Source organism: Numida meleagris, chromosome 3 (assembly GCF_002078875.1).
Source record: "Numida meleagris isolate 19003 breed g44 Domestic line chromosome 3, NumMel1.0, whole genome shotgun sequence".
NCBI classification, from domain to species: domain Eukaryota; kingdom Metazoa; phylum Chordata; class Aves; order Galliformes; family Numididae; genus Numida; species Numida meleagris.
This window is the reverse complement of record NC_034411.1, coordinates 15,919,418-15,946,788: the sequence shown is the minus strand read 5'-3', so window position 1 is coordinate 15,946,788 and position 27,371 is coordinate 15,919,418. Positions and strand designations below refer to the sequence as shown.

Below are 27,371 nucleotides of genomic sequence, written 5' to 3'. Positions count from 1 at the left end.
TCTGGGTAGCCTATGTCAGCATCTTACCAGCCTCTCGGCAAAATGTTTGCACCTGACATCTAATCTAAATCTCCCTTCTCTTTGTTTAATACCATTCCCTCTTGTCCTATCATTATCTATGTGTGTAAAAGGTTGATTTCCCTCCTGCTTATAAGCTCCATTTAAGTACTGGAAGGCTGCAATGAGGTCTCCCTGGAGCCTTCTCTTCTCCAGGTTGAACATGCCCAACTCCTTCATGTGAAAGCTTTGATGATAAGACCGAATGACATGCTAAGCAGAGACTTGAGATATCTTAGCCAAATGTGTGAAAGCTAATGGAGCCAATGCGTAGGTAGCCCTGACACCAAGCTGCGCGGTCCATCAGGACTAGGATGCTGTAGGGCTGAGTTTTCTTTTGCTGAAGATATATGCTCATCATTGGAGCAGCTGCGGATTCAGGGTGTGCTGGCAAAGAGGCTACGTGAAGGAGGTGCTTGCTGCCTGCAAACTTGGCAGCTCCTTTCCTTGTGCTGGTGGCTATAAGCATCTAGGCGGAGGCTGGAAGAGAAAACCCCACCACCTAGCTGAAGGAGAGGCTTGACAAAGCAAGAGAGCATCTCTGACAACGTTCTGGGTATGGGCAAAGAAAGAAGCACCTTCCCATTTAGGCTGTGGCTATTCAGCAAGCTTGGTCTGCTCCCCACAATTACTGTGTTTCTGCCCACAAGGCCTCTTTCTATCTCCTTTTCTCCAACAGGAATTTAGGGCAATGCCTCAGCGTTATTCAAAGTCCCATCCTATGTATGGCTCCTTATGGTATTCGCACACAGCGAATGCGTAACTTGATGTGGTGCAGGCTGGGCTGAGGACAAGGGTCCTGGGTTGCTCTGGGGCTAACTGCTGAATCCTTTGCATACTGTCACTCTCCAAAAAAAACAACCCAATGCCTTTATCTCCTCAGAGGCAGGCCTATCTTATCTCCTGTCCAGGAGAGGTTCTGTGCTGATAAGCATAGATGTTTGTTTCTAATTTTCCTCCAAGTGAATGCACTGCTCTTTTGAGGCCTAGTTCCCAGAGACGTTCTCCTCTGCTCTCTCAGTTCTCTGCCTTCCACTGTTTTTGGAACATGTTCTGTGTGGTGCTGAGCTGCCTGGTAGGTTAAACCAAAACAGAATGACAGATGGCTGAAGGAGAGATTCCAGCCCAATCTCTTATGAGGGAGGAAAGGCATCTCTCTATAGGCTCTTACAAATCTCTCAGGAATTTGTGCTTCCCTTCACTGTAGATTCATGAACTCCAAGGAATCCACCTGTCTACTGGTTGGATTATCCTCTGGTTATACTCTGCCCATGTCCATTTAAAACACCATGTTGTTTCTTCTATGCTCTGGTAGTTTAGAGGTTGGAAGAAGTTCCCATTTTCATGGGATCTGGATTTGCAGTTAGATAAGTAGGATCACTCAGATAACTTTGCCTTGAGTTTCTTTAGTTCTTCCCCTCCTATTTCTTACCCATTTCAGGAAAGTGTCTCTCCTTAGAGAGAAGTCTTTCTCTGGAAAAGCCGTCAAAGCCTTGGTAGTTTGCTCAGGATGGTGTGGCTTGAATTGGTGACCTGATTCTAGCAGAGGAGGTGTTCTAAGAAAGGGAAGGGCAAAACCACCAGAAAAGGAGGAAAGCATTCACTGTGAAGGAAAACAGAACAAAACAACCCAAAAACATAGCCCTTCTGTCAGAGAAATTGGCATCCCTACTTCGTAGCAAATTTGAACAAGATGACTGCCAGTTGCTTAGGCAAGGAGAGAAATTCAGCAATTGCATGTTCTGGGAAGAATTCCCTTATGTATGAGGAAAAAAACTGATAGAAGCATGGTCTGATGTTATAATTCAGAGTCACTGAGTCATTAACATCAGAACAAATCCAAGTGGCCTTCAGCACAGGTTGAAAAGGGAAGGAAAAAAAAAAGAGGAAAAAACAAAAATCAAAGCTCTTAATCCAATATCATTCTACAGCATTTAAAGGAGAGCCCAGTAGCATGAAGAGTAAATTATTGTAGAGAAACAGTCGTATAATCCCTTCTATGGCATTTTGAGACTGAATGCCAGTTTTGTCAACCTCCTTCACACAAAATGTTGCATATCTGTCAGCTTTCATCTTCCTTGTCAGCCAGGTCATGTTTGACAATTCCTCCTCTAGAAGAATGTATCCACATTTTCCATCTCTTTGCAAATGAGAGGTCATGGTGTTTCTGCTGTGATTAATAGAAACCATTGTCTCTCACAACCCTTAGCTTTGTTTTGGTCTTTTTCTATAACAAAAGATTTGATTGGAGCTGAAACATGTAATTTTGCAAACTCCTACACATCCATAAAGCACACAGACATGCATTATATCTGCAGTACACAGTGAAGGTGTGAACTGCACTAAGCTGGTTAGGTCAAACAAAGGTAGGGGGCGACAGGGAAAGAGCTGGTTTTCACTGGGACGTGCCAGAGCAGTGTGCTTTGAACCAGACCACAAAACTGCGTTGTTGTGGTGGTGTTTTTTTCATTTGCCTCAGCTGCATAGTCATAGCTAGGATAACACAGTTGTCTGGATAAGTACTTTCCCATCGTGGCTACTTGTGTGCAGCTTCACCATTGGTGGTACAGGGATGTGCACCCTTGCAGCTGCCCGTGTCCTACTGAACAGGGGATGAAAACTCCCTGGTTGGAACCACTAGTGATACCTTTCAATGCGAAAATGCCACAAAGTCAAGTGAAGACACTTTTCTGGGGGAAGACTGATCTCCTGATGCCCAGGGCAATGTTTCTGCCCTGAATAGGGGCTGCAAGACCAGCCTTTCTGTAGGGCTGGGGAGACTGGTCCCACTTCTAGGGTGGATTATGGGATTGGTGCCCCTGGACTGGTCACCTGCATGATAGATAACAAACTCCTATCTCCTTTCCTAGGTGAATGGCTCTTTGCATGCAGCTCCTGCAACCTTTCAGCTCAGCATGCATGCTATCCTCAGCACTGGCTGACATGGCTTGCCTCCATCCTTGATTTCTTTCACCTTTTCTGATTTGCCATGCCTTGTTTTTGTGCTAGCTTCCTGACCTACCCTGGCAAAACCCAGGCAGCCGCTGTCCCTGCATGCCTCTCCTGCCGGCTGGCTCATGCTGCTGACAAGTGCTCTGCTATGGACAGGATGGTCTTGCTCACAATGCTCCTCAGGGGTCTTTTGAGCCTGGGCAGTGGGATACTAATTCATTTAGAGAAAGCAGACATGCACAGAGAAGTATTAAATATTTAGGCCAAAACATAGTGCTCTCTCTCTCCTGAGATGTGGTTCTAGAAAATGCCAGACTCTGTGCTAGGTTATGAGCAAATGTTTCATGAAATGGAAGTTGAAAGTAAAACTTCATTGTTTAGTCACTAAAAAATGTTTAGTACAAGAAGAGCTAAACCAGTTCTTAAATTCATCTTATGTTCTCATATATTGGCTGGGTAGAGGATAATAGAACAAAATATTTCTCAAATGAAAAGGTTTGATGAAAATTTGACTGAAAATTTCACCCCATATCACTTAATCACAATGAGCTGTGTGCCAAACACTGAAGCTGGGGTAGGAAGTAACGCCAGTGCAAAGGCTACATTCATCCTAGCCAAAATCACTTGGATTTGCAGAATAGCCTATATCTCATCCTGGAAGTCTTCCCTCTTTCCTATTTTGTAAAATCATCATATCATTTGAGTTGGAAGGGATCCCTAGAGGTCACCTAGTCCGACTGCCCTGCAGTGAACAGGGACACCTACAGCTTGATCAGGTGCCCAGAGCCCCATCCAGCCTGACCTTGGATGCTCTGTCCCTGGAGACATTCACCACCTCTCTGGGCAACCTGTGCCAGTGCCTCACCACCTTCTTCCTTATGTCCAATCAAAGTCTCTCCTCTTTTAGTTTGAAACCATTTTCCTTTGTCCTTTCACAACAGACCCTGCTAAGGAGTCTGTCCCCTTCCTTCTTATAGCCCCCCTTTAGATACTGAAAGGACGCTCTCGTGTCTCCCCAGAGTCTTCTCTTCTCCAGCCTGAACTGTCCCAGCTCTCTCAGCCTGACTCAATTACTGAGCCAAAGAATCAGTTATTTAGAAAATGCTAGTTTTCCTCTGCAGTTTGGTTTGGGATCTTGTTGCAGTCAGATTGCTTTTTGCCTTGCTGACTTCACATTTTAATCTTAAGCAATAGTAAATTTCTTGCTCATTCAAGCCTCTGGAACACCTTCCAGAGGAAAAAAAAAAAAATGCACTTGTGGGAAAAATCAGCCTTCCTTCAGATTCATTGCAAAACTAGAGAATGAGTTTCAAGTATTCTTAAATAGAAAAAAACTGGAATATTCTTTTGGTTACTTGGAGGAATAGAGAGGAAAAAAACTTTGAGCAAGTGTTTATTTTATTTTTTTTCTCGTTCTTGGAAGAGATTTTGTACAAATGTGAAAATTAATTAGGATACAGAATGTAGGATCTTATTTATGTGAACATATTTGTTGAAAGTTTATAAGGGCTGTATATTGCAGTAATTGATGCGTGCTTGTATTTCAGTTTTTTGCAGATGCCATCTGGTCAAGTTAAGTTGCTCTGATGTTTTATGTGTTGTGTTGTTTTGTTGTGGTTTTTTTTTTTATTTAATGATTTTAAATGATTTTATGCTCCCTGTTGTGAGGGGAGAGAGGGAAGTGTGGACAAGTTGGAGGAGGGATGAAATATCTGTGACAGCATAAGAACAGGATGAGTTCTAAGGAATTCAGTTTGTATCTGAACATACATGCTTTACGCCAGGGACAGGCAGCATGTGACTGGAGGGACGGACATATCTTATGCAGATTTTTGAACAGTAGTCAGCTAATGTCAGGAAGGAGGGAGAATACCTGCAAAGCTGCTAGTGGCAAATATGCATTTCTTCATCCTCTACAGAAATGGGCATTTTCATAGCTACAAATAGGATGTGTAGGGGAAGAATCTAATTCTCCCTGGAAAAGCAGTATCTGGACAGAGCAACTATTCTGCTGAATGTGCTGCTTTCTGATGCTTCCTATCCATCAGCAAGAAACGGACTGTGGGGAGTGACATTTCTTTCTGTTCTCCCTTGTCCTGGTGTCAAGGAGGAGCAGCCCACTACCTGAAACCCAGTGATGGGGCTCCAACTCTCTCTGGTGTTACCTTTCCATCCCAAGAGCTCAGTTCCATTCCTGCTGGCAGGAGACTCTTCCTTCCAAAGATGGACCTTGCTTAGCCTAGCAGTCCCATGGGCAGCCCTGTGTTTGTATGCAGTGTTGTGTCCTCTGTTCCTGTGGTTTGCCGACCAACCGCCATCCTTCCCTGGCTGCCAGCCCAGGACTGTGCTGCCAGAGTGGTTTTCATCTCCTCACTGGCAGCTTTTCCTCCATCTCCCAGGTCCTCATCAGCAAGCATTAACCCCATGTTTGGGCCATCTGTTCCCGTCTCGCTCTGCACAGGCAGCAGCAGATCTATTGCAAAACCCATTTCTCTTCTACAGAAATAAACTTTCCTCCCCACTGTGGCCTAGGGGGAAGCTATGCTAGTGCACAGACAGTTGGAGCTGGTCCAGGACAAGCCACGTGCTAAATGGCCAGCCACAACACACGTGCCCATCAGTCAGCTGGCTGCCACCGCCAAGTCTGATGATGACACATCTGTCTCCCTTTGGGGACCTCATGGAGTGTTTCTCTCTCTTCTGGACAGTGATTTTTTTTACCATATACATAAAAGATTAGTTTTATTTCAGGTTTCTTTGTCAAATTGGGCTGAAATGAGCTAATGGACTCAAAAATAATCAAAGGGTCTGAAATGACTGTGCTTACGAAGCCAGGCAAAGAGCAACATTTCAGGCAATTTGTAAATGGCTGCAGCTTGCTAACCTGACTGTATTGTACTGAATGCTCCTTTTCAGCAATATTTAAGGTTCCGAAATGCTTTTGGCTCTTCTTTGACGATGAGAAGAAAATGTTAGTCAAGAGATGAAGAGGCCATGAGTAGGCTTGAGCGCATAATGTAGCAAAAACTTCTATGCCTGGAGGGGTGTATATGTCTTTGCAGAAGCAAAAATTTAGCAGAGTTAAAACTGCCTCTTTTTTATGGCTCTCCTTGGATATAAGAGCTCTCTTAATCCCTGCACATTTTCAAAGACATGCTTTTAATTCCCTAGAAAGAGTTAAAACTTGAATAGGTAAAACCAAGTGTAAAAATTCCAGGGCCATAAACTCTACTCTGAGCTGAGCTGGTTGAGAATAGTTTGACCTTCCTGAGGGGTGGAAACTGCAACCTTTTCCCAAAGACAATATTCCCCATATGATGTTTCTGTTTTGCCAAAAAATAGAAAAGGAAGATAAAGCTATAATAATGTTCTCTTCTGTGGGTTGGGTTCAATCACCAAGCAGTATCTCCGAAGATGTGATATATCCTAGACTACATGGCACTTAAGACAAAACTAATTATTAAAAAGTTGGAGTGATCTTAAGGATAAGTTTCTTCTTATTAATTTTATTTTTTCAAGACGGTATCTGGAGGAAATGACTGAAGAGAGAAACGAAATTTTCCTTTTATAACTGATGCTGAGTCATATCTCCATTGGATGGTGAGGCAGAAACTGAATTACGGCAGAAGACAGGCTGTGATTAGGTTTATCTGACAGCATAACTATCTTTCATAGCTGGAGATCCAGGGTCCAAGAACAGACTGAACTGGATTTTAAATCAGACCTTCCCCTCCAGGTATTCCCAAGGTCTCAGTAGCCATTTATAAGCTCCATATGGTAATTTACCAGTGTTCTTCTCAGGATTAAACCCATCTTTTCTCCTGGTTTATTCTTGGCTGGCTGGTTGGCTTCAAAGTGTTCAGCCAAATGTAGGAACTGTGGTGTCTGCTTTAGCTGCCCAGAGAGCGGTTTATTGGTGTAGAGGTGAGCTTAATGGTTTAGGTAGCACTGTCTTTTCTGTTATCTTGACTTTGTATTGGCTTTCAAAGGCCATGCAATCAACCCTGCTATGTGCTGCAGCAGGACATAAGTTCACCCTGTCCCTCATCCAATGCATCCTTCCTTGTCATTCTGGTCAACCACTGTGCTCAGGACTGTGGAACTTTCCAAAAGGCCTGTGCAGTAGGAAACTTGTTCCTGTGGCATTAATCCTTTTGCATGAAAGTCTACCCTTGACTGTCTATCTAGGCAGATCTCTTGATCTTAGCTGTCTTTTCTTGATCCAGGACAATCCCGTGGGTTTGCCTTCCCTGTCTTTACCACCCAGGGCCCAGACTGGTCTCGGCTATAGCTTCCTAACACTTTCATAGCTTTAAATGTCAAGAAAAGCAAAAACCATTGGAAAAAATTACTTTTTCTGAAAGAGTGGTGAGGATTGGTACAGACTGCCCAGGGAGGTGATGGAGTCACTGTCCCTGGAGATGTTCAGGAAATGTGGAGATGTGGCACTGAGGGACATGGTTAGTGGGCATGGCGGGGATGGATTGATGGCTAGATATGATGAGCTTAGTGATCTTTCCAGTGTTAATGATTCTATGATCTTCTTGGATGTTTAATACCTCCTAACTGCTAAGGCAAAGGCCACGGTAGTTGCTTCTTTCATTTTTTTTTTTAATATAAATATCTTCAATGAGCTGATGGCTTTGCCAGTTTCCTGCTCTGCACTTAGCCCTCCTGGTAAATCAGAAACTGATCTGGGTGAGAGAGCTTTCTGAATCACTTTTCTTGACCTTGGGGGGAGGAGGAGAGGGAAGACTAAAAATCAAATACATCGATCAACTTGCTGGGTTTTAAGAAAAACCTTGCATGGAAATTTTAATGAGTTTCAGCTATGATTTCTCTGCTCAGCTTTTGCCAAATACTCTAGCTCTTTTTTGAGTAGCATCGTCTAGCTCAGTCAAATGTGTATGTACTAACTTTGCTGAATCAAAGTTCTGAAGGGTTTTGTTTTTCAGTCAGTGATCATTTGCTGCACTCCTGACCCCATTTGGTATTTGGAAGATGCAGGCGATGACCGCTCCATTTTGTCCAAAATGTTTAACTGGTTGGAGTGACCCTTTAACACAATCTGGTATGCGGGGTCACCCAGTGGTGCAAATTCACAGCTTGGAGTTGGTGCTTATGCTGGTGTGCTCAGCTAACAACTGAAGTTGCTAAGGCAGTAACCTCACTGTTTGTACAGCAGTGCTGGTATGTACAGCTAGGGATAGGGAGCTCTTTGACTATGGCAAATTAAACCCAAAACATATCATGAGTCAGAACTCTTGGACAGTATTTGCAGTACTGTGCAGCCTTGATTGTGCTGTTATCTCATGGGGCTGCTGTCTGGGGCGCAGGTTAATTGCACGATGCGCATGTTCTTCTTTAACAGCAACTTTGGAAAGAAAGGAAGACTTCTGGAAAAAATACCTTGTAGAACTTCTTGAAGGGCTCAATCTGAATTTTGAGAAGATCAAAAAGAAGCTGTGTTTGCAGGGTATAAGAACCTCATAGTGAGGAAATAGCAAGTATTAAGAGCCATATTAATGTAGCGGAGAAAACCTTAACAGAAAACAATGTCATAGAATCGTAGAATGGTTTGGGTTGGAAGGGACTTTTAAAATCATAAAGTTCCGTCCCCAGGAGCGATGCCTCTCAGTGTACCAGATTGCTCAAATGTCTGGAAATGAAAGTTCATATTGGGGGGGGGGAGAGAAAAATAACATGTTTTCTGGCAGCGAGCGGGACAAGAAGTACTGTGAGATGCTAGAGAGCATAACAAAGCTTCTTTTTCTAGGTGCATGCAAGTCCAGATTCACAACTGTTTGGGGGAGATAAGTGCACCATTAAGCAAGTGCCTTGAGCATCACAGCTGATGCTGTACAGAGGTTGGGGCTTAAGGTGTACTTTCCTTCAAAGGGAGGCACTCAGGGAAAGCCATCTCCACGTTTTTTTTTTTTGCTGTTGGTCCAGTTACCTGATCCTCTTCTGCATCATGATATTGAGCCAAGAGCACCTGGGGGTCAGAGACGGTCTGTTGGGTTCTATGCTGCAGAGAAAGTCCCTGATTTTGTGTCCAGCTTGCCACAGGTAGGTACCTCAGGAAAACTACATTTGAATTTGTCAAGTTTAGGGTATTCATAGAATTGCAGGGGTTGGAAGGGACCTCAAGAGATTGTGTGCAATCCCCTTGCTAAAGCAGGTTCCCAACAATAGGTTGCACAGGTAGGTATCCAGACAGATCTTAAATATCTCCACAGAAGAAGACTCCACGAGCAAATGTTTATTGTTCTCCCAACAAGGCCATCAGATTTGTGATGAATTAAGGAATTCCATTGGATTAAGTAAAAATAATTGAACTCTTGAACCACACTCATTTTTAACTTTCTCCATCTAGAAAATTTGTAAAGGAAGCTGGAGGAAATCCATATATCTGAGTATGACTAAATAGAAACAGTAATTTCAATCCCGTACTTGCAGTTGGGGCAGGGATAGTGTGCAGTGTCTAGAAAACAACCTTCCCATCACATGCCCTGCTGCTAACAACTTGCTGTACACCAGCAGCCTCCTGAGTGGGAAGAAATAGAATTCTCATGGAAAGCATCTCCTTGCTGCAAAAACAGATTGTGCTGCTCTGGTAACACCTGCTAGGGCAACACAGCCATTCCTGCACCATGTGCCATGTTCCTGCTTTGGGAGAGCAGCTACTGCCCGCAGCAAAGAAACCCTCTGTGTCCTGTTGAGTTTGCTTACAGAAGGAGCTGGCATGGCCATAGGGATGTGCCAGATAGATGTGCTCCTAGGATTAAGCGGCTCTGGATGGAGGTCTGCACCTTGCTCAGCATTTGGGAAGGTCTCCCTGGAAAATGCTTCCTCCCCAAACTGTGCTCCTGACTTTATCACCTGGTTTGTGCCCTGGAGCAAGGAGGGCTCATGCCTTTACTTTACAGAGCTGTTTTTAGGGAGTTTTGGGGCTCTTAATGTCCACATCATCTACATGAAATAAACTGCTATTAAAGTAAAAGGAACTATTAATCTAGAAAGTTTCACCACTTGAAAATTTGTCTTGTAACTATTGGAAACACAGACGTAGCCATACTGCAGTTAGCTAATTTTTTCCAGTGCTTTTGAGAAAAATAATGAGCTAATTAAGCGATCTCCCCCTTGGTCATGACATTACTGTTTTGTTGCATGAACCTCTTTCTGGTGTGTAGGATATGTTATTTCTGATGAAATCTGTTAAGTTCAGTACATGCTTATTTATCAGATAGACCTTGTAATTTGTAAAAATAATTGGACAGATGTGCTCAGTTTTCAGTAGCCAAACCTCTTGGTCTGAGTTATCAAGAAACAGAGATGCTGCAGAAAGGCATATAGGTATTTATGTATCCTTTTCCTCTAACAATAATCTCTGGTATTTTTTTTTGAGTTTTTCTTCAAGACTTCTTTTCTTCCCTTGCCACTTCCTTAATACAGCTTCTCAGTAGTCTAGCTGTCAGTAAAGATTTTCTTCGTTCCTTTGAGTGTTTGTTTCATAGAAGCCCTAAGAAGATTTTGAGGGGTATTTGTCTCAAGTCTTCCCACAGAGAAGATGTGCATGCAAAAAAATCTCCACTATTCATTAAAGAGCAATGTTTTGCTTTCCTATCTCTTTGGCTATATATCCACTAGATTATCCTGTGGAAAAATTAACGTATGTTCTAATCCCCATTATATTTATTTGTTTAGGGCTCTTTTTTGCTTTTAGCATCCTTGGATCTTATTTGAAGATAATAATGGGTGTTTAGAGAAGCCGTAGTACTTGGTGAATTGTTGTTTGTCTATGTGTGGAGGATTTAGATATTTGGCCAGACGAAGACACAAATGACTTGATCCAGAGTTGGCAACTGCCAGGCAGGTCTGGAAGCTCCCAGAGATCCCTACCAAGGATCCCAAGGAGGGATCTCTGGGAGAAAAGTCATACGACATCAGCAGTGAGGATTTAAAAGCGGATGCCTTGATCAAACTGGGTTTTTCCTCTCCTGCTCTCATCAGACGTTGCTGGAAACAGACTGAAAAGTCTTTATCATTTTCAGCATTTAGCCTTTAACAGCTTTTCGGGATGCTTATGATACCAAAAGCTTTAGTAGTAGGAATTGCAAGCAGTGAAGAGAGACAATGGCTGAACTAAATGCATTACAGTTCTGGTCTAATAAGCCTTATGCATTACAACTTAGTAAAATTTAGAAACAAACACAAAAACTGAATCCCAATGGAAGGAAAAGATGTCACAATGTACACTAATCTTTTTACCTTCAAGTTTCTCAGCCTTTCTTGCTAGAAGGACCACCTCTCCTTAATTTTATTTTCTCCTTTTCTGATTTCTTTGTTTGCCTTTATGGTTGGAAATCTTCATGTTATTTTATTTTTTTAAGAAATATATCAGTCTCCCTGGGATGCCCCTCCAGTAACTTACAGACAGTGCTGGGGGAACAGCTGACAGTAGAGGATCTCAGACCTATAGCATCCTTTCCATAAATTTTTCCCTTTAATTTATGTTTGGGAATCAAGCAGATTTTGAAATGTCTTAAAATATTAATATACCGTAAGTGAGAACTAAGTAGGTGGGGATTCAACTACTCCAATGCCAGCAACCAGAATAAAACAGATTAACTCTAAGGATTTGTCAGGAAAATGTCAACTTTTCTATGTTTTCTTGTTAGTCTATTAAAAAAAAAAAAGATGAGGAAGCAAGATTTCCTCCTCCTCACTGCCCAGCAGCAAAGCTTGTCGGACTGCTTAATGGAAGGGATGCCCACCTTCTTGAAAAAAGTGTCCTACAGTACCATTCTAACAATTTTCATTTACAGCTGATAAAAAAAAATGGGCACAACATTTAGGGGCCATTTCCTACTTCTGTTTTCTCATTTGTTGATCTTTGGCTTGTATGGGATCATGCTGAAGTAAATGGTTATACACAATAATTTCATGGCCACTATTTGACATTCTCAGCTACTGGTAGATAATGGGACTCTAGCCAAGAAAACCGGTCTCCTAAGGCCCAGCAAAGGAACGGAAGTGTAGTGATCAAACAGATCATACTGTATGTATTGAAATAATTTTCATTGTTTTGAAGCGACTGATAAGAAGAGTTCCATGTAGGTTCAGCATCACGTTAGATGAAGCTGTTTTGCACTGGCAGTAGGTGAGTGCACAGGCATTGGTCCTGAGACTATCAAGCTCAGAGAGAGCGTCAGGATGTGTGATAACTGTCTTGGCACATAACTTCCCTGCAAAAGAGTCATTCAGTCTGTAGCTTTTAGGATATGCAAGAATATATCTGTTTGACTTCATTCTCTAAGTATGTCTTTCAGGGTGCATTTTCATGGACGAAGATTTTCAGGCACCAAAGATTTATATGTGATTTTCTTTCTGTATAAACTTTCTTGGTTTTCCTCAAAAGGACCTGGTTGGTCTCTTTAAGTTTATTGAAATTATTTTCAAAATAACATTTCTTTTTCTTTCCTTCTTTCTTTCCCATCTAGATTCTTTTTCATTTTCTCCCCCTTCCTGCACTATTACTAAAAAAAAAAAAAAGGGGAGGTGAGAACACCACTTTCTGGTGAATTCTCTTCCCAATACCTTCTGGTTATGCCTTAAACTGGTGGTCTGCTGGTTGTCCACTTTCTGCATTCTGTTTCTGCCTATCTTTCTTGTTAGTACTTACCTGTAGGAAGTATTTCTTTTGAGTGAGCTGAAGAAGGACTTTCAAAAGTGGTAGGCTGTAGTTTCTGGTTTTTCTAAGAAACAAAAAGTATCCCAAGACAGAGGAGCTGTGCAATGATAAGTAATAAGAGAATTCGCTCTGCGTAGCAAGTTGAAAACCCAATATGCTATCTCACTGTATTTATCCCAGTATTTCTTTCTTTCTTGTTTTTTTTGTTTTTTTTTTGGCAGCTGGAAAGGCTTACAGTATTAGTTGGTAATAGAATTAACCAGAAACTGTGGTGCTAGAAATTCAGGTTGAAGGTAGGAAAGACCCTGGCCCAGAGTGGTGCAGCCACCCGGAAATGTGGGGGATCTCCATCCTTGGAGTTTTCCAAAGATCCTTCCAACCAGTACACATTGTGTTGTTGGTTGTCATTGTATTCTGCCACTAATAAATTGTTCAGTGGTGCCTGAACCCTGGGCAGTCTCCCTCAGTTCCCTGCACACGCTGGAAGGCTTTACTAAAACTGCGCTGCTACTGTCTAGACTAAATGTAGACGGTGACAGCAACTTCCCCTCACCTCTGTTTGACAAGGCTGTGTGAACCAAGACTTGCTCTTTGCCATTCACCTGATGAGGACTGTAAGTATCTTGCAGAAGCCTTTAACTTTATATCATTAACAAAATTGTTCACAGCATTTTTTTTGCCAAGATCGGGAATGACTAATAGGCTGTATTGTGGCACCAGCTCAAATATTTTCCTCCTTCATCTTGGCAAGTGTTTGGGGTGGATCTGAGATGGGATTCATCGTTCAGCATTGAACTGTGTGCTGTGGAGTGGAAGATGAGAGAGGAATGGCAGGGGATTTTCAGAGAGTTAGTGATGGCCCTTGCCAGTTTGCTCCCGTCTTGGACAAGTAAAACACAGGTGCAACAGAAGCCTTGTGGATATGCAAGGTTCTTGTGGCTTAACGCAGAAAGCAACTTAGTGCCATACAGCCTTTTGCTCACTCCATCTCCTCCCAGTGGGATGGAGGAGAGAATCTGAAAAAAGGAAAAAGTAGAACTTGTAGGTTGAGATTTAAAAAAAAAAAACAAAACTATTTATTAAGCCAGAAAAGGAAGAGAGAAATATTATGAAATATCCCTTTGGCCAGTTTAGACCAGCTGTCCCAGTTCTGTGCCTCAGCCCCCCCTTGCTGTCAGGACAGTACAAGATGCTGAAAAATTGAAACATCCTTAGCTCTGTACAGCACTGCTCAGCAACAGCTAAAACATTGGTGTGTTGTCAACATTGTTTTCTCCTAAAGCCAAAACACAGCGTCATTCCAGACACCATGTGAAGAAAATCAACCATGTCCCATCTGAAACCAGGATGATATTCCATACCATTTACATCACGCTCAGGTCTCACAATTTCTCTATATAATTAATTCCCCATCATAATTAATTACCATCACTTATCTTGCCTTTTGATATATACACACAAATGTCATTCCTGTAGTCTACTGGCCATCCCTGTAAATTGTCCATGGAGTTCATTTAGTTCATGACTTTGGGCTCCATCTGTCCTAAAAGTCTTTCATAGCAGAAGTGAGTTCCATCAGAATTCATTCTTCTTTAAGAATGATTTTTTTTTTTAATTGCAGTTTCAATCACATGAGCTTGTGCTGTTGCTGAATAAACTGGAGGATGCAGAAAGATAGTTGAAGTAGTTGGCCTGTGTGAAGGGGCTCAGTACACAAATGCAAAGATTTTCCAGGCTCTCCTGCTTCCTGGTATGGGAACCAGCCTAGAACAGACATCCTAAGCAAGAGGATTTATGACGGAGAATTTTTAGGTGAAAATCTCCCTAGAAAGGATGCTGGGGAGAAATCATAGACATTAGTTACTAGGCTGGGTGTGCATGTGTGTTTTTTAACTAGTATTGAGTCTTTGTGCACAGTGGCAGCTGTAGTTAATCAGAAATGATTAGTGATTCTTAAATATATTCTTACTTTTGTATTGTCTTGCCAATTTCCAGATGTTTAAAGAAATATTTCTTGTATTCCAGCTAAAAAAGCATGGCTGCTTGGAACCTCTTGAAATTAAAATGTAATTCAAGAAATAATGGGAAAGCATTTCAGCAGCAGATGTTCACTCTTACTTGAAGACCTTAGCAGCCCAGAGCACAGGAGCCCGTGGCTCCCAGCAAGCTCTGCTCTGCTGCTTCCTCGCTGACCATGGAGCCTATTGAAACAATTTTTTGCTTAAATCAGCAAAGGGAAAAAACAAAATCCCCAAACTATCAAAAGAAAATAAAAGGTCTCCTAATGGTCCCTAGTGTTATCTGAAATGAAGAAAAATGATCTCCAGATCCTTTGTGGACAGATGTGTTTATAACTGATGCTAATCTTCAAGTCAAACTAATCTGCATTCTTCAGAGAGGGAAAGAAAATATTTTTTTCCCCAAAATGTTTACACATTGCCTGAGCTTGATGTATTATCATTACAGTGGCATGGACAGCTGGTATTTCCATTCCTAATATCTGGGCAGCAGAAAAAGTGAGCAAGTAGCTTTAAATACTAGTTGAAGCAGAGCAAACCATGGAAGGAACAAATAATTTTTTTCCCTTGAATGGAATATTTTTCAATAATTTTCAACACATCTGGTGCAAATGAGTCTAAAATTCAGGACTGGGGAGGGAATTTCCTTTGGGTCAGATTTAATATTTTGGTAGATATGAAGTATGAGGATTACAAGGGAGTGGTCTTTCAGTATCTACAGGGGGGCTATATGAAAGAAGGGGACAGACTCTTTAGCAGGGTCTGTTGTGATAGGACAAAGGAAAATGGTTTCAAACTAAAGGACGGAAGATTTAGATTGGATCTAAGGAAAATTTTTTTTTTTTTTTACAATAAGGGTGGTGAGGTGCTGATGCAGGTTGCCCAGAGAGGTGATAGATGCTCCATCCCTGGTGATGTTCAGGGTCAGGTTGAATTGGGCTCCAAGCACCTGATTGAGCTGCAGTTATACCTGTTCATTGCAGGGGAGTTGGACTAAATGGACTTTAAAGGTCGCTTCCAACTTGAAATATTCTATGATTTTTCTCTGTCATTTATCATGAATTTGTTTTTACAGCGCTGGGTCATTTCATGTATTGAGTCTCTTTAAAACTCTCTTATGCCTGGTCAGGCAAGCCTACCAAGCTCTCATGATTTCTCCCTTGCTAGAACTCTTCTGAACAAATGCCTAGATAGTATCATAGAATCATTTGAGTTGGAAGGCACCCCTGTGGTGCAGCACTTGTCACTGATCTCCATTCAGACGTTAAGCCACTGACCACCACTCTCTGGACTCAATGCCCTGACCCTGGACATTTGTTCAGCTGTGCCCGGCTTTAGTGGGGAGTGGTAGAGTTATGTACATCTGCCCTATGCCTGCACTCACAGGGTGGGATGTGGAGACTGATAGCCCTTGCCGTCCTCTTCTGCAGCAGGCAGCACATGCTTGTGTCCACGTTATCTCCTTCATCTCACCTGCCCAAGACTGAGCAGGGAATGGAAACACATGGCCTCCTACGTTATGCATTGCTAAAGCCTCTAATTAGGTCTTTAGTATTTTTGGAGGCTCACATGTACCTTAGAAGTGCTGATTTTTAAATAGCTTACTACGTAAATTGTGCATCCACCAAGGAGTTTTCAAAGGTGTTTTTGCCCTTTTGCCTTGTTTGTTGTGTTTGTAGTTGTTGTGGACGCTTTGGCTGAAGCAGCATTTTTCCAGCTAATAAGACGGAAATTCTGCCTGCCTTAGAAAACTAATGAAGCACATAGAGAAGGACTCGTGAAGAATGAAGAAGCAACTGTGGAAGGAGATAGCTCTCCGAGTGGCATTTTTTTCAATAAGCTGGTCCATTTTACATGAGTTTTTTGAAGAACTGATAGGGATTTCAGTTTGGGGCTCAGGAAACGGGGAAATGAGGAAAAGAAAGAGGGATTCAGAGTCTCACTGTTCTTGATATTGCCTAACAGTTGTGTTGCAGCTTTTGACCTCTCCCAACTTTCTTCTCTTTTCCAAAAACAGATTATAAATCTTGCCGATAAAGTTCTTGCAAGGTGGAACAGTACTGTTTTACTACCTCAGAGCAGTTATTTGGAGGGGACAATTTCTTTGTCCCTCTGCTAATGTAATAAGGAGCTAGCAGTAACCTTTGCTTTCTCCTGTGTGCAAAAGCAATCTCAGTGACATTTAGAGAGCATGGTGTGGTGCCGTAATCTAACTTGATGAAGCTCAGCAATATGTCCAGTTGGTGTTGCATTCAGCACCTTGCAAACAGCGCAGCAGGGGCAGTCCTGCAGGGATCCTCCATGGTCATGTGGCCACAGGTTCTGTTTTTAGGGAGGACAGTACATCTCCTGAACATGGGATGTGCCCATGTGTCAGTCTGCAGGCTAAGGAACCTTGCAGATGCAAGTTTATGATGAAGGCTCTGACATGTATGTAGATTGCTCCAAAAGTAATGCTTCTTACAACAGATACAAAGAGCACAATAACAGTATTTAATAGAGCAAATTCTCAGCTACAAAACACTATTTTTCCATAGTCACCACCATTAGCTATGCATTTTTGCCAACAATGAACAAGAGCCTGCATGATGTGCTCATCAAAAACCTGCACCAGTGGAGGTGACCCACTGCCACCACTGCTGAAATGCACCACCCACCCTCAGTGTGCTCCCATCCACTGTTTGGTCTCCAGAAATGTTCAGTAATTGTCAGTGAGTGCCATTTTCTCTGCATGGAGGAATTCAATTTCACACCTTTGCTCCATATGCACTTCTATGTCAGATGCCATTGTGTCAGAGTGCCCCTCTGCTGCCATCTGTCCCACGGCAACAGAATGTGATGAAATACTGGGGAAAGGTTCGACCTCTGCTGCCGTACCACCAACATCCGCCTCTTCATTGTGGGCCAACATAATGAAATAGGAGGCATTATTTTCAGATTAGTCCTCGTATATGCAGTGAACATTAACTTGAGGTGAGAACAAGCAGAACTATTTCTAAATGGATTAGTAAATGAAGTCCATACTTTTTCCAGACCACACTTTATTTTATAGGTGACTAACGATTTATATTTCTTGGTGAGAGCAGTGCTGAGGGAGGTGCCATCCTTGTAACCGTTAGCAATTTATATGTCTTTTAATGTGTCAAACTTAAGTTCTTCTTGAACTATAGTAGCACTTCTAATATTTCTACTACAGCAAGTTGTTTGTGTCAAGTTGGTTTTCTGATGAATTCTGGTCAAAAACTACTTAGAGATCCACTGGGAGCTTTGGGTGGATGGTGAGAGTGAAGCAGAAAGCAGCAGGGGTGGAAAGCAGCCAGGCGGTGGCACGTTCAGTTAGGGCTGTTCCTCCCTTATATTTTCCAAGTAGGACTTTGGTCCTTTCCTCTGTGAGCTAAGTACTGGTCTGCTAAAGGACACCAGGCATGCCCTTCTGAGATTTGAGTGTAAAGTACTGCTTAGGGAAAAGCTTGGTCCAGACCTCCAGGGGAGTTGCTGGTGTTGGCTCCTATGGGGTGAGCTTGTGAATCCTGCTCTGGGACCCATGACTCATGTGCAGACTGACCTTTCTTTGTCACCAAGCCAAACCCCCTGGCAGTTCAGCACTCAGTGACACATGGGAGGTGTTCAGCTTCCCACAAGGCAGAGATCCGTACTATGAAGGCTGACTCCTGCCATTTACCCACAGTTTCCTGATAGAGGCTCTGTCAAGTGTTTTAACTTCTGCTCCAAAGAAATGCATAAATGAGCAGCGTAGCTAAGTCAATCTGACACTCACAAGTGCTCAACAAAAACATCTATCTGAAATCAAGGCAGTTCTGAATGGTTAATCAATGGTAAGTGAATCTGCATTAAAATAGGTGAGAATGCTGTGCCGCTGTGCTCCAGTTTCAGCAGAGGCTTAAGAAGATTTCATGCAGCGGGAGAGGGCTGTGTAACAGTGGGAGGACAGAGGCAGCATGTCCTCCCTTGTTGACTCCAGATCATCTGCACAGAGACCTGTCCCCGTCTTCCAGGGCTTTATCCCTCTCTGCCCAAATGTCATTCAGCAAGTTTTCTTCTGATCATAAGGTAGAACAACAGCTCTGAAACTAGCCTCTCTAAGTTGGAATCAGTTACTGTCTCTGTATTTCAAACTAAAGAGGATTTGAAGAGGATTTTTCCGCTTCTTGTGAGATTCCATGGTGACATGATCCTTGAGGGAGAAGCTGAGTGTGTCACTGTCCTAAATTCACCAGAGTAGGCTGTGAATGGAGAGACTGCAGGGATATGATAGCAGCAGGACAGATCCAGCTCTTACCTCTGAAAGCCTCATAAGGAACTTGCCTTCTCCTTGCATATGACAAGTGAAGGATCCATGGCCACCCTCCCTTCTCTGCATTTCATCTGCGCGCACATGGGATCATGTGAGTTGGTGCGTAGAAACCACAGCAGGGTAAGAGCCTCTCCAGAGATGTTTCTGGTTGCTTTATGACAGCCAGGAAATCTCCTGCAGTTTCTGAGATCATTTCTCCCAATAATCTTCAAAGAGCCTCTCATTTATTTGCTTCAACCTTGTTCATTGTGAGAGCCAAGGTAATACAGGGACACTTGTGCACAGAGCAATGACTCTAAACAAATGTTATAAAAAAAAAAAAAAGACGATAAGCAGGATGACTCTATCTTGAGCTGTTATTAACATTTCCAGCAAAAGACCTTCAAGCGCTCTCTATATATAGCAATTAGTTAAGCTTTATAGCTAACTGACGTGACTCCAAAATGCATCAGACAATCAAGCCTTCAGGTGAGAATGCAGCAGCTACAAGGATGGCATGGATGCTTTTGAACACAAATGCTCAGCTCTGCCTGTAAATTATTACGCTGTTTCTCATCAGCCCCCAGCTGACATGAGAGCTGCAGTGATATTAGCTAAATCTGGAGATATTTATTTCACAAATGTGGCGTAGCCAGCAGCAGAACAGGTAGAGCTCTCCCATGATGTCGTGAAGGCTGTTTGATTCAGTGGTAGGGCTAGAGTTATTTGTGGCTCTCCTCAAAATGTTTGTTGTTAAACAAGCAAAATAACTGAAGTAATTCCGTTTAATTTCCTTGCTATTTGCTGCCAATTAGAGATTAAAAAGTAATTGCTATCCTTAATGAGACTAGGAGTGACACTGACAGATGTCAGTGATGGCAGATTGTGAAGGGAAAACCTTACGTGTGTGCTGGGTGAGTTGTGCTACCACAAACCTAAGAAATGAGGGGCTGTGAAGGTTTGTAATTGATAAGCTGGGAAGATGTGGGCCTGAGGAGGGCTTAGTAGATCCTGTCCTGTCTGTTGACGAATGCACTACATAGCCATGTCTAACCAGGGAGCTCAGCGCCAGCCAGTGCAGTGCCTCAGCAGAGCAGGGAATCTCCCTCTGTTATTCACCACCCTGCTCATTCAAGCTAGGCAAAAAAGAAAAAGCAGTGTTATTTTGCTGATGATTCTGACCATGTAAATTGAGCTCACTGTAAGGAAATGTCACCAACTTCTGGTAAGTTAAAACAACGGTACTAGAGTGGGAAGGGGGTTAGGCAGAAGGAAAGGCTGTTGGGGTGAGTAAGATAGCTTAGATACTTTTCAGTTCTACTTGCAATGTAGAGAAATTTTGAAGGAAATGCAGCATTGAAAATCTAGTTCTGAAAACGTGAACGTTTATTTTAAAAAAATAATGAATTCTAGGGTTTATGCAGGAAGGGATCTCTGGTCCAGCCTCCCACTCACAAATAGCTCCGGAAGGATGGGTGTCTTGAAACCCACCACAGTGGAACAAGCGTGTGCTGCTTTGGGTGGAAGGGAGCCTTTTGTGGGAAAGCAGTAAAACTGCATGTGCCCATAAAACCACATTCTCATTCAGCATATCACCTATTCCCACTAACTCACGCAGGAGGTTGGCTATCTGGGAGATATTTCCAGGATGGAGTTGTGTATTTGCCTAGTTGCTCTTTGGTTCTTTGCAGAGTAAATGACAGGGAACAGGCTGGGGGTAAGGGACAGGGGCGTTCCCACATTTAGAAAAAGGAAAAGTGATATTCATTGTCTTTTCCTCTTCTCTCTGTCTGCTGAGTGGCTCTTGGTCAAGAATTAGACATGTTTTGAAAGCTGAGATCCTTAATATATTCTCCACTTGAGAGATGAGGCAGCCTTGGCTGGGAGGATCAGAAGAAGGAAATATGCAGCTGTCCTTCTTCAGTGGGCTGATGTATTACCTTTGTAAACAGGCTATTTGAAAGCTAGCTGGCTGCCAATAATTTCATCTTTAGTTGATTTAATCCAAGTCATCAGCAGAGTTATAATATGCAAAGACCCTGCTCAGTGATTGAGGGGCTGAGGGCAGATATGAATTGAACACAGTGGTTCTCTTTTGGGAGAAAAGTGTTCCTGATATTGCAGACTGGAGTTCTATCAGTGCTATGATGAGAAAAAAGAAGAAAAAAAAAATCTTAAAGCAAAGCAGTCACACTGGTTGAAAGGATGACAGGCCATGTGCTGCATGCATTGAGTGGCAATTCCTCATCTCTGCTGAGCTGGAGTTCCAGGTCTCATCATTCTTTAGTTTTTCTTTTTACAGAAGGGAAAGGGAAACACTTCCCACACTGTCTTTCCCACATCAGCGAGCTCTGCCCTATCATGCTGTGCAGCAGGCATGATGATTCTAGAGGAGTCCTTCTGTCCGTTTTCTTTTTCCTCCACCTTTGGCTGGGCTCCAGAAGCACCTGGGCAGCAAAGGTGTTCTGGGGTGTGTACCTTGAGCCTCTGCATTGAATCCCATATGGTTTGAAACATGCTTGGATAGCCTGATTTGATTTGCATGGCCCAAGGAACTGAGACACAGGCATCTTTGCCCAAGGGGTGTTCCTGGCAGGTGACTCACAGCAACTGCTGGAGGTGTGCTAGGGCATAGAATCACAGAATCATTAAAGTTGGAAAAGATCTCTAAGATCATCATGTCCAACTGCTGACCCATCCCCACCATCCGCAATAACCCAAGTCCCTCAGTACCACATCTACCCTTCTCTTGAACACCTCCAGGGACAGTGGCTCCACCACCTCCCTGGGCAGCCTTGTGCCAGTGCATCACCACTCTTTCAGGGAAGTTTTTCCTAATACCCAACCCAAAACTCCCCTGGCACAACTTGAGGCCATTCCCTTTCATCCTATTGCTGTTACCTGGGAGAAGAGGCCAACCCCCCCTCACCACAACCTCCTTTCAGGCAGCTGTAGACAGCAATAAGGTCTCCCCTGAGCCGCCTCTTCTCCAGACTGAACAATCCCAGTTCCCTCAGCTGCTGCCCATAAGATTTGTGCTCCAGACCCTTCACAGCTTTGTTACCCTTCTCTGGAATTGCTCCAGGGCCTCGATGTCTTTCTTGTAGTGAGGGGCCTGGCACTGAACAGAGAACTTGAGCTGCAGCCTCATCAGCACTGAGTACGGGGGGGTAGATCACCTCCCTGCTCCTGCTGGCAGAACTACTGCTGATACAAGTCAGGATGCTGTCAGCCTACTTGGCCACCTGGGCACACTGCTGGCTCATGTTCAGCTGGCTGTCAGATAACGCTCCCACATCCTTTTCCACCGTGCAGCTTTCCAGGCATTCTGCCCCGCGCCTGTAGCAATGCATGGGGTCATTATGACCAAAGTGCAGTACCTGGCGCTTGGTCTTGCTGAACATCATACAATTGGCCTCAGCCCATCCATCCAGCATATCCCTATCCATATGCTCAGGCCTTCTCCTCTGAAAACATTGCAGCACTTGCAGTCTCTGCTGCTCCTGTGTTTCCAGGCCATGGCCCCGTACAATGATGCCGAGACTGTCAGAGCCAAAGCCCTCTATCCAGTGTTCTTCTAGGTTTCCCCTCTTCACTCTTGCTGCAATCAGTTCTATTCTGTTGCTGCATTCATGTGTGAAATGGAATAAGGCTGAATCAGTACGTCAGATGCTGCTATTCACAATTCAAGTTGTCCCTTTGCAGGCCCCCATCGCACACATTCACACACTTTATGGATGTGCAGGCATGTATTTTCAGCAAATAACCATGTTTACTTGCTCATATATCCACGGTGGATTTCATTACGTTGCCTCGATTTGATCACACATGCCCTGCCAGGATGTTGCTGACCATTTATAACCAAGCATAACAGCTCAAGTGTAGAACAGATAATACTGTTCTACCAACCACAAAATCTGTGCCTGAGTAAATTTCCTGAATATGGCTGCCAAACACCATAAAAGCATTCAGATGCTGAGCAGAGAAGCAAATTAATCAAATAAATATCTCAAAAAAAAGTTCAACTTTAAAGAACTCCTAAATTATTGATATGGCTTTGATTTGTGCAAGGGAGGTTCTATTGATATGGCTTTGATTTGTGCAAGGGAGGTTTGGGTTGGATATAAGGAAAAATTTCTTCTCAGAAGAGTGGTGATGCACTGGCACAGGCTGCCTGGGGAGGTGGTGGAGTCAGTGTCCGTGGAGGTGTTCAAGAGCCATGGAGATGTGGCACTGAGGGATGTGGTTAGTGGGCATGGTGGGATGGGTTGGTGGTCGGACTAGATCATGGGTGTCTAACTTTATTGGCTTGCCTGGGCCACACTGAATAAAGAATTGTCTTGGGCTGCATATATGTAGGTTGTTCCAAAAGTAATGCCTCCCACTTGTTTCTGTGGAAACTACAACAGATACAAAGAGCACAATAACACTATTTAATAGAACAAATTCTCAGCTACAAAGCAATAGTTTTCCACATAGTCATCACCATTAGCTATGCATTTTTGCTAGTGGTGAACAAGAGCCTGTATGCTGCACTTGTAACAATCTGCACCAGTGGAGGTGACTGACCCGCAGTTGTTGCTGCTGAAACGCACCACCCACCGCCCCTCTGTGTTCACATCCACTGTTTGGTCTCCATAAATGTTCAGCAAGCATTGATTAATGTCAGTGGATGCCATCTTTTCCGCGTGGAGGAATTCAATTTGATACCTTTGTTCCACACTCACTTCCATGTCAGACTGACCCTCTGGTGCCATCTGTCCCACAGCAACAGAATGTAACGGGATATTGATGGGAAGGCTCAACCTCTACTGCCATAAAACCATCTGCCTCTGATACTATGGGCTAACATAATAAAATAGGAAGCATTACTTTCAGAGAAGCCCTCATAAAATATGTAATATAGTTAAAGTATATAAGTAACAAAGTTTATTTTAATTTTCAATGTTTTTTTAAATAACATATACAAAAGAGGGCAACAAACCATAGAACCAGTAGGATATATGACCTTGTTTTTGGACACTAACGCATCAGTCGGGTTTGTTGGCAGTGGTTGCAGTTCTTTGTGAGCTCTCAGGAGTTCATCAGAGATTTTTGATGAAATTTTCCTCTTCCTATGATTCACCCTTGAAATTTATGATTTTTTCATTAATCCTGGAACCTGTTCTCAAATCCCTTTATGAAAATGCAAAGCACAGTTGTGTATTTTTTGCTGTTCACAGCAAATTCAGCCAATGTATCACAGTGCACACAATTATTTGCCACAATGGAGTCAGCACTGCGCTGTGCCCTCCCCATGTGCTGGTTTCAGCCCGTGCTGATCGCACACCACTGTGCGGGTGTTGGGAGCAATGGGTGCATGCCTGGGAGGAGTTGCTGCCATGATGGCATGAAACCACAGGGTGAGTTGGATATGCCCGGACTAGATGATCTTAGTGGTCTTTCCAGCATTACTGATTCTATTTCTGTTGTCTTCCAAAAAGTTCATATCCTCTGTTTTTGCACACAAGACATCTGCAAATGATTTCTACCTTGGGCTACAGTCAGTAGTAGCACAGCTTTATTTTCTTTTCAAGCTTTAATCACCAGTGAGTGGAACCAATCCATTTTGTGCAGACTTCTGGTAACATAATTAGTTAACTGAGGTCCTTTGTCTCCTTAAATTCAAATATGTTACACTTCCCTTCCAAAACCCTTAAATAGATACAAAATTAAGTTATCTTTAGGGATTGTTCTGGTGTTGGCATGCTGTTTGTTCAGAAGGCTTATCTGCAGCACCAGGACAATCTGCCACTTAAAATGAAACAGCTGGGGGATATTTTATTTTCTCATGCTTAGTCTGAAAGCAGAGGTGCTCTTAATTAATTTTTAAAATGCTCTTGTGGTTTAACCTGACAGGTAGCTCAGCACCATGCAGTCATTGGCTCGCTCCCCCCTATCCCAGTGGGATGGGGGAGAGAGTTGAGTGGGAGAAAAGAAAGTAGAGCTTGTGGGTTGAGATAAAAACAATTTGCTAAGACAGAAAAAGGAAAAGAAAGAATAATAGTTATGATAATAATATACATATATATACAAACCAAATGATGCACAAGCAATTGCTTACCACCTGCTGGCCAACGCCCAGCCAGTCCCTGAGCCACAGCAGCCCCCTCTGACCAACTCGCCATCATTTTTTAGTTTTTTCATATGATGTCATAGAGTATGGAGTATCCCTTTGGTCAGTTTAGGCCAGCAGTCCTGGTCCTGCCCTCTCCCAGCTCCTTGTGTCCCCCACAGCCCCCCCTCACCAGCAGGACAGTACGAGAAGCTGAAAAACTGCAATGTGCTTGGCTCTGTACAGCACTGCTCAGCAGCAATTAAAACATTGGTGCGTTATCTACGTTGTTTTTCTCCTAAAGCCAAAACACAGCATCATTCCAGACACTGTGAAGGGAAAATCAACTCCATCCCAACTGAAACCAGAACAGCTCTCTCAAAAGGCTCTAAAGTAATTAAAAGAATGACAGGAGATGTGGTATATTACCACTGCCAAATATGATTCAGACAAACTGTCACTAGAAAATGTCTTTGATAATTCAAAGTCCTCCAAAATCTATTATTAAAGCTATTTGGGCTTTATCTTTTTTTGTTTTTCTCCTGTCAGTGCTAATCTAGTGACATACAGGTTACTGTGGAAGGCTCTACTGTGTCTTAGTCACTTCTCAGCCACTTTTGGTGGCTGAACCCTGCAGCAATTTGGTTACCCCCCCTGCAGCTCTAATCCTTTAAGTGCACCTCCGGGAGCCAATGCCACTGTATGTCACCAGCTTCCTGAGCATGTACGGCTTGGCCAGCCTAGGGAAAGGCAATGCCAGTGGGCAATGTGTTGTACAGATGTGTGGTCACCCTCAGCCCAGGGAAAGCAGGTGCCTTTGTGGGGCTTTGGAAGTTGCTGCTGCTAAGTCATCTGTGCTCACTGTTTGCTCATGGGGCTTTATCCCATGAGGTTGTCCAGTGTAGAAGAGTAAGGAGTAAACTTATGAGAGAATTAGAGATCACTTTGCCCTAAAATTGTTAGAACCTGGAAAGAGGAAGGAGTGGAGAAGAAGGGTTGAGAACTGGAGGGGAACCGCCAGGTGGCCACAGGATGTGAAAATCCTCCCACTGCTCAGATTTGCCTGGCAGCTCTTTTCTTGGCTGCCAGTGTTGCTGGTGTGTTGCCATACAGATGCTGCCTCCATCTGATGGGGAACAGGAGAACAGAGGGCTGTACGAATGCATCCCTGCTCCCAGGAGATCTGTGCCTAATGCCTCTGTTGCAAAGATGGTCAAATGTTCCAACCCAGTGGTACAAATTCTCTACTTTTTGTGCCTTGTGAATAACAGGTTGTGCTATTAACTAGTACAGAGTACTCTCAGAGACTGAATTGGTCTCTTCTCCATGAAAGATGAGAAAAAGTCTTGAGTTAGAGACTGAAGCACATCTCTTCAGCAGCAGTGGTGACAGAAGAGGGTACTCACTCTAGGCCCTGAGGTTATTCAAAGACAGCTGTGGGGTAGGTCTAATATAGGCATGTCCAACCCATGCCCTAGCCTGGCCTGCGGCCGCCCCCTGCCCCACACCATCAAGACGGTGGCTCTGCCCCACCGAGCGGCCCAGCCAGCCTCAGGCACACACTCATTGTTCCCAACACCCACACAGCAGTGTGCGATCAGCACAGGCTGAAACTGGCACATGGGGAGGGTGCAGTGCAGTGCTGACTTGGTTATGGCAAATGGTTGTGTGCACTGCAATACACTTGGCTGAACACAGGCCTGTGAACAGTGAAAAATATGCAGCTGTGCTTTGCTTTTTGATAAAGGGATTTGAGAACAGGTTTCAAGATTGCTGAAAAAATGATCACTTTTTGGGTATATTTGTGACTCCATTTTCAGTTGACATAAATACATTACCTGTGAATTTTCAAATGGAACACATAGAGTTGAAATCAGATATTCAACTCAAAAATCTGAATGTGTCTGTCTACCAGATCTTTATAAGTCCTTTCTTCACAGTCACACCTTATCCATACCATCACTTTTTGGCAGTACGTACATCTGTGAACAACTGTTTTCAAGGAAGAGTAAAATTTCATCAGAAATCTCTGACAGACACCTGAGCGCTCACTAAGAACTGCAACCACTGCCATCAAACCCAACTGATGTGTTAGTGTCACAAAAACAAGGCCACATATCCCATCGGTTCTATGGTTTTGTTTCTCTCTTTTGTACATCTTTTAAGAAAACAGTATTAAAAATTTAAACGTTTTGTTACTTGTATACGTTAACTATATTATATATGCAACCCACAACAACTCCTCTTCACTCCATGCGGCCC

At 43.2% G+C, this 27,371-nt stretch overlaps 1 long non-coding RNA gene across 1 annotated transcript in view; it reads left to right on the top strand.

The window, feature by feature from the left end:
• The window catches only part of LOC110397064, a 56,140-nt gene extending 40,698 nt beyond the window's left edge, over positions 1–15,442 (top strand). The window contains exons 6-7 of the long non-coding RNA XR_002437512.1: positions 8,962–9,078; positions 14,729–15,442. This is a non-coding gene — a long non-coding RNA (uncharacterized LOC110397064). The remainder of the gene's footprint in view (positions 1–8,961; positions 9,079–14,728) is intronic.